Source organism: Triturus cristatus, chromosome 1_2, assembly GCF_964204655.1.
Source record: "Triturus cristatus chromosome 1_2, aTriCri1.1, whole genome shotgun sequence".
Classification (NCBI taxonomy): domain Eukaryota; kingdom Metazoa; phylum Chordata; class Amphibia; order Caudata; family Salamandridae; genus Triturus; species Triturus cristatus.
Window position 1 is genome coordinate 309273217 of NC_140580.1, and position 12589 is coordinate 309285805.

The following is a 12589-nucleotide window of genomic DNA, read 5'->3' on the forward strand; positions in this document are numbered from 1 at the left end:
CCGTACCCCAATCCTCACGTATGTACGGTCCGTACATACGGGGGTTGGGGGGTATGGATCATACATACGGGGGTGGGGGGTACGGTCCGTACATACGGGGGGTGGGGGGTACGTTGCGGACGTATGCGGGAGGGGTGGGAGGCTTGGGGGGCTGTACAACTCGTACCCCAGGCACAAGTGTACTCGGGGTAGGGGTCGTACAAAGTTTTCTCCGTACGGGGCCTTTTCCATGCGCTTGTGTTTTCGGACAGGCGGTACGGATCGTACTTGCGCGCTTGAACTTCAGTTTTACGAGTTGTAAGTAAACCTGTCCGGGGACGTCTCGTAGACTTTTCCCGAGGCGATTCGTATGTATTTTCCATGTATGAATCGTACTTCACCGTTTGTACAGGACTTGTACGATTCGTACGTAAAAAAATACGGATACGAGTCGTACGGGAAAAAAAAATCCAGGATCGGAATCGACCCCTATGTGTTGTCATCCAAATATTAAAATTCTGAATTTTCAATATTGGGAAAATGCTTAAAAATGGCATGTCCCTCAAACCCCAAGAAATGCAGAATTAAAAACATTTTACATTCAGGGCAGAACCTTGAGGCGCCGATAGCCCCTAAGTAATTTTTCCCAGCCTACAGGTGGTTCACTTGGAAATTACAGAAATGAAGGAGGAGGATTTACTGACCGACTGTTCATTTAACAATCGCTACTCATCACCACATAAAAATTTCGTAATTCATACAGGAGACATCCATACTGTAGTTGCTGTAGAGCGAAGTTTCTTTGTAACACAGAGCTGCTCAGGAACACGGCATAACAGCACCACAGCACTTCAACCAACTGAGATAGAATTCCCCAGCCTAGAGCACCACAGCACTCTACATTCTAACCACAGCCCTGGTTCCAGCTACAAACTACTCTAGAGTTAGTTGCGTACACTGTAAGAACACAACACATTGCAACCTGCTACCATTGTTATTTTGTCCCAAAAGCAGTTACCATATTGGAAGCAGGAACCGTAATAGGGTTTAAAGTGATACAAGCCAGAAAGCCTATTCTAAATTTGGTGGATAGGCCCCAGCTGTACGTCAGGCAGGCACCAACTTGTAAGCCAGACCTTTTGGTTAGACACAAACCACTAAGTCCAGCCAGGGGTGTTGCAGCATTCAAGTAAAAAAGCTGGCAGTTTCAAACGCTTTCAAACAGGTCTGTGGTAATTTCTAACCCATTCCCTTATTGCTTTTCTCAAAGCATATTTCAACTGAGGATATCATGCTCCAGTAGAGTTCTCAATAGTCTACCCTGCTTCTCTTTCATTTAAGTCTTGGATCACTGACATAAAATCAATGTATACACTATTGAATCACAAAAATATAAGAATTTAAAAAATAATGATAACAAAAATATAGACTTCCTATACTTAACTGATAAAACCACAAATATCAAAAACACAAATATCGTTGATAAAAATATCAATTATTACCTATATCGAAAACAAAAATATTGTAAACAAAAATATTGTTTGAATAAACATATAATATATAAGAATAAATTGATTCACACAATATCAACTACAAAGTTATAGTCAAAAAATGTTATAGAGTATGTAAAAAAACACTTTTTATATAAAACAATGACTTCAAAGAAACCCAAAGCATTTTATATACATATTTACATTAAATAAAAATACATTGCATCAGCAAAATATTTACCATACGCCCTAATAAAATATACAATAAGAAATATTGACATTACAACTACAAAAAAAAATAGCATTAACTACAAACATTTAAACCTCACTTAAATATTAATAAATGTATATGTATATATATATATATACATATATAATGAATGAATTAATAAATGTATTGATCAGTTATTTTAAACTGTTACAATTTAAAACAGATACAACTCCTTCAGCTAAAAACCTCTGTTCAACTTATCAATCCTTAAATGTACCATTGTTATATCAAAAGTTATTAACATCAAAACATTTTTTTCGGCAAAGTATAATGCAAACAATAAAAAGGGACGTCTTAAAAACAAGTCATGTGCACAACCTTGAAACTTCAGCATTCATTCTTCAGAGCATCAAGTACCAGGAGCAAGGAACTATCCGTTTTGACACATTACAGCATGAATTTCAGATGCGCTGGTTTCAAACACAAACCTGTGCGAATATGCCGACTTTGAAGTACTACTTATAAAATATTTTAAAAGTGCTTGCCGTTTTAAAGTGCTTATTATGCATAAAAAAGTGCAATTTCACAAAAGTTACTACAAAGTGTGAACATTCAAAAATTGAATTGAGCCTATTTTCGAAGTTAAAAAGAAACAAAGGTGCTAGTTGGGCACCAAAAGTACAGTCTCACAAGAAACAACAAGTTATGCGTTTAAAAAGTTTTAAATGTACCTTTTCTTCTTCAAGTTCTACTGTTCAGCATCTCTGTTTGCAACAGTAAGCAACAATCTTTAAGTTTTGTCAAACATGTAGGCCGTTAGACCATTCGCATTAGCGGAGGCTGTGATGTTGGCAATCTTTTTATCGACTAAGCCCATGAACTTTAAAAAAAATTCCACTGAGCACTAGGTCTTCTCTTTGGAGGCACACTATTACTGCCTGCCAATACATACAAATTCCTTTTCTTACGAAATGATTAAGCCTGGGCAAAGCACTACGCTACGCTCGCGTAGTTTGCGAAGTTCGCGCTACTTCGCACTACGCGAATTGCACATAGCACAGTGCGAACACGCGTAGCGTAGTGTTGCGTAGTGCTGCGGTCATTTTTTGCTTGCTCGCGGTCCTCAACGTCAAGTTGGCGACCGCGAGCAAGCAAAATGACATTCCGGCGAGACTTTCTCCTTGTTCGCGATCAGCAACATCAAGTTGGCAATCGCGAGCATGGAAAATAAACCTCCCGGCGAGATTCCCAACACGAGGAGGTCAGGTTTCTCATTGCGAGTGGTCGCGTATGCTCGCGACCGCTCGCGATGAGAAACTACCAGTTCACGTTGAGAAAGCTGCCGCTCGAGTAAAAATCTACTTGAGCAGCAGAAAACTACAGCTCGCACTGTGCAAGATGCCATTTTCAATGATTGCACAGTGCCGGTTGCTTGTCCGCACTGTGCAATCATTGAAAACGACATCTGGCACAGTGCGAAAAAGGTACTACGCAGTTCGCGAAGTGCTACGCGTAGCTCGCGTAGTGCGAAGTGCACTTTGCATAGCTTCGCGAAGTGCTACTTTGCGAACTACGCCCAGGGTTAGAAATGATACTTCAATAGCGGCTTTCACTCCTCCATCAACACTGGGCATATACATAAGATGTACGTTATGTCCTCACTTGCCCATTTCTTCTAACAACATGCGGACTTAGTGGATGGTTTTAACCAAGTGGGAGAATTATGTAGAGTGGTGAAGCAGCCCAGTCGATAGCCCAGTAGCATCAACTTGCCTTGATCCCAAAAGGTTCCCCCACATAGTCCTGTGGTGTCCGGAAACTGTAAGTTCAGATCGTCATCCATAAATGTGATCTTTTCGAAAGCAGCGCCTTATCCATCAGTATGGAATAATTTTTAACAACCGAGCCACTGCTTTGTTGAAAGCCACTTGGCTAAGAGATATGGCACATTGTGGTCAATCTGCAACATTTGCATAGCTAATATCATGTATGCATTTGCAGGAGTGTTGCCTGCGTTAGATATTGCTTTCTACAAGATGTTATTTAGTGTTCCCTCTGGCAATCTTTTAATTTTATGGCACATTTTTAGATACACATCCAAGCTAGCCAGGTCTTGCCAACATAACCCAAATTCTAGCATTATTTGAGCTAGCGATGAGTGGCGCTGAGCCAGAACACCTGCAGGTACGTGCTCATGATCGAGCTTTTTTCAGTTCAAATAATTTTATTGAGAAATAATTGTTGGTGACCAATACAATATATAGTACAAGTTATACAACATCATAATCCAAGCTCCATACATAGAAAATAGAAGAGTTGGATAATTTATACAAAGAGGAAACAGCGAATGCATACCAAAAAAGACAGAGATATATGTTAAATATTAGAATGAAGCTAATGGAACCATTAGGGGATTCAAGGAGGTTTAGAAACCTCCTGTTGTGAGGGACGAGGTTGGGAATAATGCTGAGCACTGGTATCGAAAAACATTGTGACAGGCGACCACAAATCAGCACGTTTAGAAGCCATGTGAGGTGGAAAAACAAAAGCAGAATCTAGTCTGTGATTATGACATATAGAGTACCACCAGGCCCTGTATGAGATTTTTGAAAAATCTTTCCAGTTGACAGTAAGTTGTTGAAATGGGATTGCTAATAACAAATCAATAATCTTGACATTAAGTGAGACATCATTCCAGATGGAGGAGAGGCTTCCCAAGAAAATATGCATAAAAGAAAAGGGAAAGTTCGTGTTATATATTAAATTAATCTGAGACCATATTTGTTTCCAAAAGGTATGTACATGTGAGCATTAGAATAACATGTGAAACAAATCAGTGTTAGGGGAAGAGCAAGTCCAACATGTATCCGTTCTAGATGGGAAATGTTTATGTAAAGTAGCCGGTGTAAATTAAAGTCTATTGTAAACAAAAAATAGTGTTTGTGTTATGTTTGCTGCTCTGGAAGCTGTACGCAGTTTGGTCCATATACCCTCCCACAAAGTTAAAGGCCAACAAGTGTCGAAATCGCGCTCCCATGCCTCTTCAATTTTTGTCTTCTGTCTAACGATGGCTGTGTCTTGCAAATATTTGTAAATAGTAGAGGCCTTGGGTGTGGATGCTAACAGGGCATGGATTTTAGAAGAGGGATCAGAGATATTGGGGGTTGTGGGCATGGTAGAGAAATGGGAAAAGGCTTCCAATACAGTATGTTTGAGTAAGGCATAATTATGTTTAAAAGAAGTTGGCAGATTAAATAGCTCATCTGAGTGTCGGAAAATATATGAAATGTAATTCTGAAAATAATTGGTGTATCCAAATCAAACCTCTGTTTCTCCAGGCCTTCCAATAAAAAGGTTTACCATGTACCAGCAATTTTTTATTATGCCACATTGTTGAATTGAGAAAAGAATCTCTGGGGTCGAGAATAGATTGAGGGAGTGAAGCAAGTAATTTTGAAGCGTGTTTTATTACAGGGGTTGAAGTGCATTGTGGTTTACGTAAGAAAAAGAGATATTCATGAAATGTGTAAGGAGATAAAAAAGAGCGCTCCATTGAGGTCCATAGAGGAGATACATCTGTAGAATCGAGCAGCCAAAGAGACGCCTGGCGTAAAAGGAAGGTTTTCTGATAGGCCTGAAAATCTGGGAAGTTAACTCCTCCCTCAGACTTAGGGCGAGTTAATTTTAGCAAAGACATACAGGTTTTTTTTTTTGCACCACAGAAAGGAGGATAGAGTGGAATTAATTTGTTTAAATAATTTGGTTGTGATTGGGACTGGAATATTCGAAATAGTATATAAAACTATGGGTGATAGCATCATTTTGATTGTATCCAAACGGCCCAACCATGACAAATGCAAGGGGTGCCAGTTAGAAGTCAAGTCCGAAATCTTTTGGAGACATTTATTCATACATTTAGAATTAGTCTCTTCCATAAAGGGTCGGAGGGCCCTTATTTCATCCAACAGCAGCTCCATAGAAACCGGTGAAGTTGACTTAGGAGGCGAAGGAGGATTTTGCTTGAGGCGTTTAGTGAGTGTCTTTGTTGGTGGTGCCGCTGAATGGTCCATGGTTGTCCCCGGGACACTTGTCGTAGGTTGCATAGAATCTAAAAGTTGAGAATATGCCATGAAAATCTTAGAATTTTTTATAAAAATATGTTTGCGCTGCGTTTTTGAGGAAAAAGCACCTCTCGTTCTGCCAATCAGGACACAGCACACTCGCCAAGTAAAGAATAGGTGAAGACTAGGACTAAGATGTAGAGGCACAATAGAGGGGAAAAAAAAGAAAACTATGCCCAGCTCATAGCAGAAATATGAATATGATTGGAGCGGTTAGTGATGGCAAGGCAGAATATGTGTAGCTCCACTTCTAATCGTGTAGAAGGAAAAAAAGGAAACATATATATATATATATATATATATATATATATATATATATATATATTTCTTTTTTTTTTTTTTTTTTGCGAAGAAAGGCAGACGCCGATGCGAACGACGAACAATATTGGAATCGAGTGAAGGAGAGCGGGAAACAACGAGGAGCCGTGGGAGGAAAACCAACGGTCGCCGCGGGTCGGAGGACGTGAGGTGATCGACGGGAAACCTTTCCGGTAAGCGTTGCCACCGTTTTCTAAATTCTTTATTGCAAGAGTGATAAGCACGTTTGGGGCGAATCAAAATAAATTCTTAGCAACAGAGTCGAAGAATCGAAGGTGTCGTAATATGTTTTCGGACCGAGAGAGGGAGGAAGCTGCGGAAAGTATATTTACGAAGAGTGCCCGAAGAACGAACACAGACACAGAGGCGAACACGGGTGTTCCGACGAAAACGAGTAATTTACGATCTCTGTATGGCAGGTTAGAAAAAGCCTACGAAAGAGAAACGAGGAAGTGGTGGGAGGCCACCTCCCTGCAGCGGTATTTGGACGTCGATCGGATCCCAAGGGGGCTACGAATTTACACAACCCCAGCATATGAAAATCCTGATCCACAACTATTACAAGAATGGTCCGAATATACACATGCTTCATCTAGTGGAATGGTCAAGATATTGATAAAATATGCGTGGAGCGATCGGCAAAAAATACAGGAAGAAATAAAAAACATTGAAGGCGAGATAGCAGCAGAAACGGATGAGAAATTAAAGGAAGAGCTGCAACAACGAATGAAAAAACGTTTAATGGACTATGAGAGCATAATTAAACATCGCAAGCAAACCAAATACCTCCGGGATGAGGAAGATTATGCGTCGGGGAGGGTATTGACCTTTGCAAGAAAATTTGAAGGCCCAAGAAAACTGTTAATGCAACAAGGATCACAGATAACCTCCTCCAGAGAGACATCGGAATCTGAGTTATCCGAAGGCGAGCAACCAACACGCATAGAGAAGGAAGTAATTCCTTCTTTTTTTCACGAATACCAACTGTTAAGGCAGGCGAAGCAGAGACCGGCTGCAAGGACACACCCACCGCAAAAAGCAAAAGGAGACGGAGAACAAGAAGAAGCGGGAAAGGGAAAAGCCGGTACATCAGGATACATGGTGACAAGGAGCAGACGTGGGGGGAAAAGGAAGTAACAATGACCAAACAAACAATTATTAACCTATCATCAAAGAAACTGAAAATAGAGGAAGAAAAAGTATTGGAATTGGGACTCTCATTCTGCCCCACGACTCAATTCGATTACGCAAATGTGCGTATTGACTTGTATAAGTACATAAGAAAACTAAAATTGATGAAAATGCATCTCCTACACCCAGTGAGACCACAACCGGCAGCCGACAATGTAGAATTGGAAGGAGAAGAGTTCATTACGAGTATGGAAATGGATTTGGAACAAGCCCTACATGAACTTGAATGTGAAAGCACAATGTTGAGCCAGCATGACATTGTCAAGACACTGCAAGAAGCAGGAATCACGCAAGTAGGTGCCTCTAGCAATCTTGCAATAAAATCACGATTCATTCCACAAATGGCATATGATACGATAGATGCCTTTCACAACTCTATGATCAGTGACCTTAAGAAATTACAAACGAAGGGTCCAAATTTAAACAAAGAGAACATTACACAAGCCCAATGGAAGATAATAACGGAGCTGAAAAACGATGATAATCTCATCATTAAACCCTCAGACAAGGGAGGTAACATCGTACTAATGGATAGAAAACTATATCAAAAGGAAGCATGGAGACAACTTTCAGATAAAGAATGTTACAACATTGTGACTCGGTCAACTTATGAGCAGAGCATAACCAACTTTCATATGATTTTGAGAAAATGGCATGACAAAGGGATTTTAAGGGACACAGACTATAAATTTATTTTATGTGAAGCACCGGAAATTCCCACCTTTTATCACTTGCCAAAGGTGCACAAGTGCCACAAAAATCCACCAGGGAGACCGATAGTATCTTCTCTGAATAGTCTATTGGAAAATGTATCTATTTATATTGATTGCTTTCTGAATCCACTAGTCCGGGACTTGAGTTCGTACATTAAAGATACAAAAGATTTTCTACGTGCAATCTCGAATATTCAATGGGAACAGGACATGTGGCTTGTGACCTTAGATGTCACCAGCTTGTATACAAGTATCGAACACCATAAGGGACTGAAGGCAATTGAGTTCTTTCTGAAAAAACGACATGCAAAGTATTATGAGCATAATGCAATGATCATGGAATTTGCAGAATTTTGTTTAAAAAACAATATTTTCATGTTTGCAGGAGAATTGTACCACCAACAGCAGGGGACTGCGATGGGCACGTGCTTCGCCCCCAGCTATGCGAATCTATTCGTAGGCTGGTGGGAGAAGCACGTGGCCTGGGCAGGAGAGAACGAAAAATGGCTAGACAAAATTGCATTATGGGTCCGTTACATAGATGACCTCTTCATTATATGGAAGGGGTCCTATGAAGAGGTGACTCTCTATGTGGCGGCCCTGAATAAAAATGATTGCAATTTAAAGTTCACTGAATGTATCAGTAAGACCCAGGTACCCTATTTAGACTTAACAGTCTATATTGAAGACGATAAGATTCAGACAACACTATATCGGAAACCCACAGCTGGAAACAGTACACTCCATGCAAAGAGTTTCCATCCGAGTAGTGTAATTGAAGGGGTCCCATATGGGGAACTTGTCAGAATAAGGAGGAATTGTACAGTTGACAAGGATTTTACCAAGGCAAAAGATGAAGCATTCAGTAGGCTAAGGAAAAGAGGGTATAAAGAAAGAACATTGAACAGGGCAGAGAAGAAAGGGGAACACCTGATAAGACAGGATTTGATAATGGGAGAACGTAAGTCCCGGAACTCAGATAACAGTAATGTAGTGAGGATGATAACCGAATATTCGGCCCAGTCATCAGAGGTTGTACAAATTTTCCGAAGAAATTGGAAAATATTAAAAACAGATGTAGTTATAGGGCCACACATCCCGCAGACCCCACAGATCACATATAGAAGAGGACCTGCCCTAAAGGATCATCTTGTAAGGAGCCACTTTCCCACGAACCCTAAGAGAAAAGACTTAATAACAGGGTTTTTCCCATGCATGAATTGCAAGGCCTGCAAAAATGGAACTAAGGTGAAAGAATTCTCGATTCCAGGCAGAACCACAAAAAGAAAAATTAACAAATTAATAAATTGCAACACCGAATTTGTTGTATACTGCCTGTCCTGTACCTGTGATTTAAAGTATGTAGGGAGTACGATTCACCCCGCCAAAAAGAGAATTTTAGAGCACATGCGTGCTATAAAGAATCATGATGTTAATTATCCGGTGGCACGCCACTTCAAGGAGTTTCACAAGTCCAATCCGAACCTTTTGAGGTTCTTCTGCCTGGATCACGTCCCAAAAGATGAGAGGGGTGGGGACAGAACTAAGAAACTCAGAAGACTCGAATCGAAGTATATATTAGAGATGCAAACCAAAATCCCCTCTGGGTTGAACAACGAGGAAGAACTCTGGGTACACATTACATAGTAATCTGAGAGCAGCAAATATTTACTATATCGGGACTACCCTAACTTCTTCTCTGTGAAAAGGTTTGGCAGGCAACAAAGGGGGTGGAACAGGGGAGACACTGATCAATAAAGATATGAGCTTAGACTACAGGGGTTATTAATGATGACTATATAGTAGCAACGACATTAACCTCTGGTTGCGCATGCCCATTCAGGGCTAAAATTAAAAAAGGTGTATTTCATGAATTATAATGAACATCTAATGTATATATGTATTATAAACTGTGTAAATACATGGAACCATACATGACATTTAAGCACGTTACAAGATGTCTGCCCATTAAGAGATCTTGAAAAGGGATACAATGTTTCCCTCCTCTATTTCAATGATATAGAAAGTAGCGACCTCCTCTCTCGATGTCAATGAAACTTTATTATTTGATTTAAATGACGAAAAAAATGTAACCTTACCGACATTGACAAAGGCGTGTAGCCGAAACGCGTCTGTCGGGTGTTTTCTTGTTCTGTTGCCAAATAAATTCTAATGAAGATATTCCCATGGAGTGCGCCTCATTCGTGATCCGGGATAGGATCAACGACTAGGAATATATATATATATATGTATATATATATGTAGGCATGAAAGCAACATAGTCCAAAAAGCATCAATTCACTGCTCTGAGAAAGGACATCCAAATGCTGTGTGACAGGAAAACACTTTGAGTGCAGCAAGGGGGCATTAGGAGAGACATAAAATGGCTGCCAGGGAGTTTTTCCCAGTCAGAGAGAGAAAAAAAAAAAAAGGCTGGTACACAGTTCCTTACGACAGCAGCAGGAAGGCTCAATTCAGCTGCAATAAATGTGGAAAAGGCCAACAGGAGGGCAGAAGAGGAGTGTGAGTGCTCTATCTTAAATAATATTGCCAAACGCTTGTGAATACAAAATCCAAAATGGCCGCCGCGGTATAGCGGCGCCGTCGAGGAGACTCACTTGGAAGATAAAAGCATTTGGAAGCTGCCCCCGTGAGCGCCGAAGTGAGAAAGGTGTTCAGCGCACGTTCCGATATTTCATTATTGCAGAACTCCGCCGGGCTTCAGCGTGAAACGCAGAAACTCCCTTATCCTCCGGAGCGCCTCAGCCGCGGACAGCCATTTCCCGCGGGCACCAAGCCACGCCCCCCATGATCAAGCTTTTGATCACTCCAGCTGCCCTTCCTTAAGAGCTTCAGTACCCTATGCCAGGGAGGGGGAAGTTTAGCGGCGATGACTTGCACCAGGCGTTGAAGAGACAGGCCTTCTAAAGAGTTCCTTAATGTATAAATGCGACTGTCAAGATGTTTTTTTGTTTGTTATTGAGGGTTTGTGCCCTGCAAGTGTACTTCTTGCATCAGAGCGTACCCCAGGTACTTGTACTTCAGCACTGATTTCAGCACTTCATTGTTCAACCTGTATGTGGACACCAGAGACCGCCTGTACTGATTGACATTGATTTAGTTTTTTTTCAGATTGACTTCTTGACCATGCTCTTCATAGTACATCAACATGGAATTTATTAGCCTTTGGAGGCAAACCTTTGTGTGGCTTAGTAGAACAAGGTCATGGGCGTACATTGTGTTCGAAACAGTAAAACCTGTGACCTTGGTGGGGTGAGAGATTACTTTGATAAGAGTTGTTGTCAATTCTGCCAAGTATAAGTTAAATAGGAATGGTGCAAGGACACAGGCGTGTTTCAACCCATTGCTGGTACATATTTTCCTTGAGAGGGTTTCTCCGGACCCGAGATTGATTCTTATCCTTGTGTTAAGATAATTTATGGTATAGCACTTAGAAGCAAAGGTGCTATTCCCCAATTCTGGAGTTTGTTCCCGAGTATGTTGTGAAGTACAGCGTCAAAAGCGTACCGAAAGTTCACAAAGCATAGATGTAAATTCTAGCTCTGAGCTCTTGTATATTAGGGAAAGCATTATGATGTGAGTAAACATTCCTGTTTCTTTGACAAAGCCAGTTTGATTTGGAGGCACTAACAAATTTTTCTCTGCCCATTCATTTAGTACTTTCAGCAGCACTTTTGCAAAATTATTCGCATCCCTGTCCAACAAGGCAATCTGCTTGTTATTCAATGGGAACGACTTATTAACTGCTTTATGGATTGGTGTTATTATCGAGCCCAGCCAACTGCCTGGAATGACCTGCTGGAGAAGAGTGTAGTTGAAGAACTGGCACAGATGTTTGGCCCAGTACCGCAGGTTTCTTTTGTAGACTGCCTGTGGTAGGCCATTAGGGCCGTGGGCCTAGTCTCGGTACCCGAAGATGATTGCTTTCATTAGAGCTCCCTGAAGAATACATTCCTGTTCTTGATAAGGTGCAATGTTGAGGGGATTGTAAATGGAGTGGTATCCCCTCTGTCTTGTTTCAGCAACAGTGTCTTCGCTGCTCCAAACATATCTTGCTGATAGGCTGCCTATTCTTCTTCTGTTATGCTGGATGGTGCTGTTGGTGGTCTGACGCCCACGGTGCTGTTCACGAGTGTCCAGAATTTGCATGCATTTTTCCTTCTTGTGGCTTCTAACAGTTTTTGCCAATATAGGTCAGTTTCTTTCTTAATAGACTCCCATATTACTTTTTTATGTGAGCTTCTCAGCTTGGTTAATTGGACATTTGAGACAATGTAGTGGGCTTGCTGCACAGCACCCTTAAAGCATGATTTAGCTTATTTTTTTGTGGCTGCCATCTCTGTTGTTAGTTTGTTTGGGTGGGCATTTAGGTGAAGATTTGTTGCTTTACAGCCATGATCTTTTTTAGACAGAGGAACTATCGGAAACTGTATCCATTGTGCTTTCAGGTCTCTTAAGACCTTAGCCAATGTGCTTCCAGAAGGTTCTAGCATGGGCTTCAATACAGGCGATTGAGCGTGCTGACCATTTCAGCCTCCGGTAATT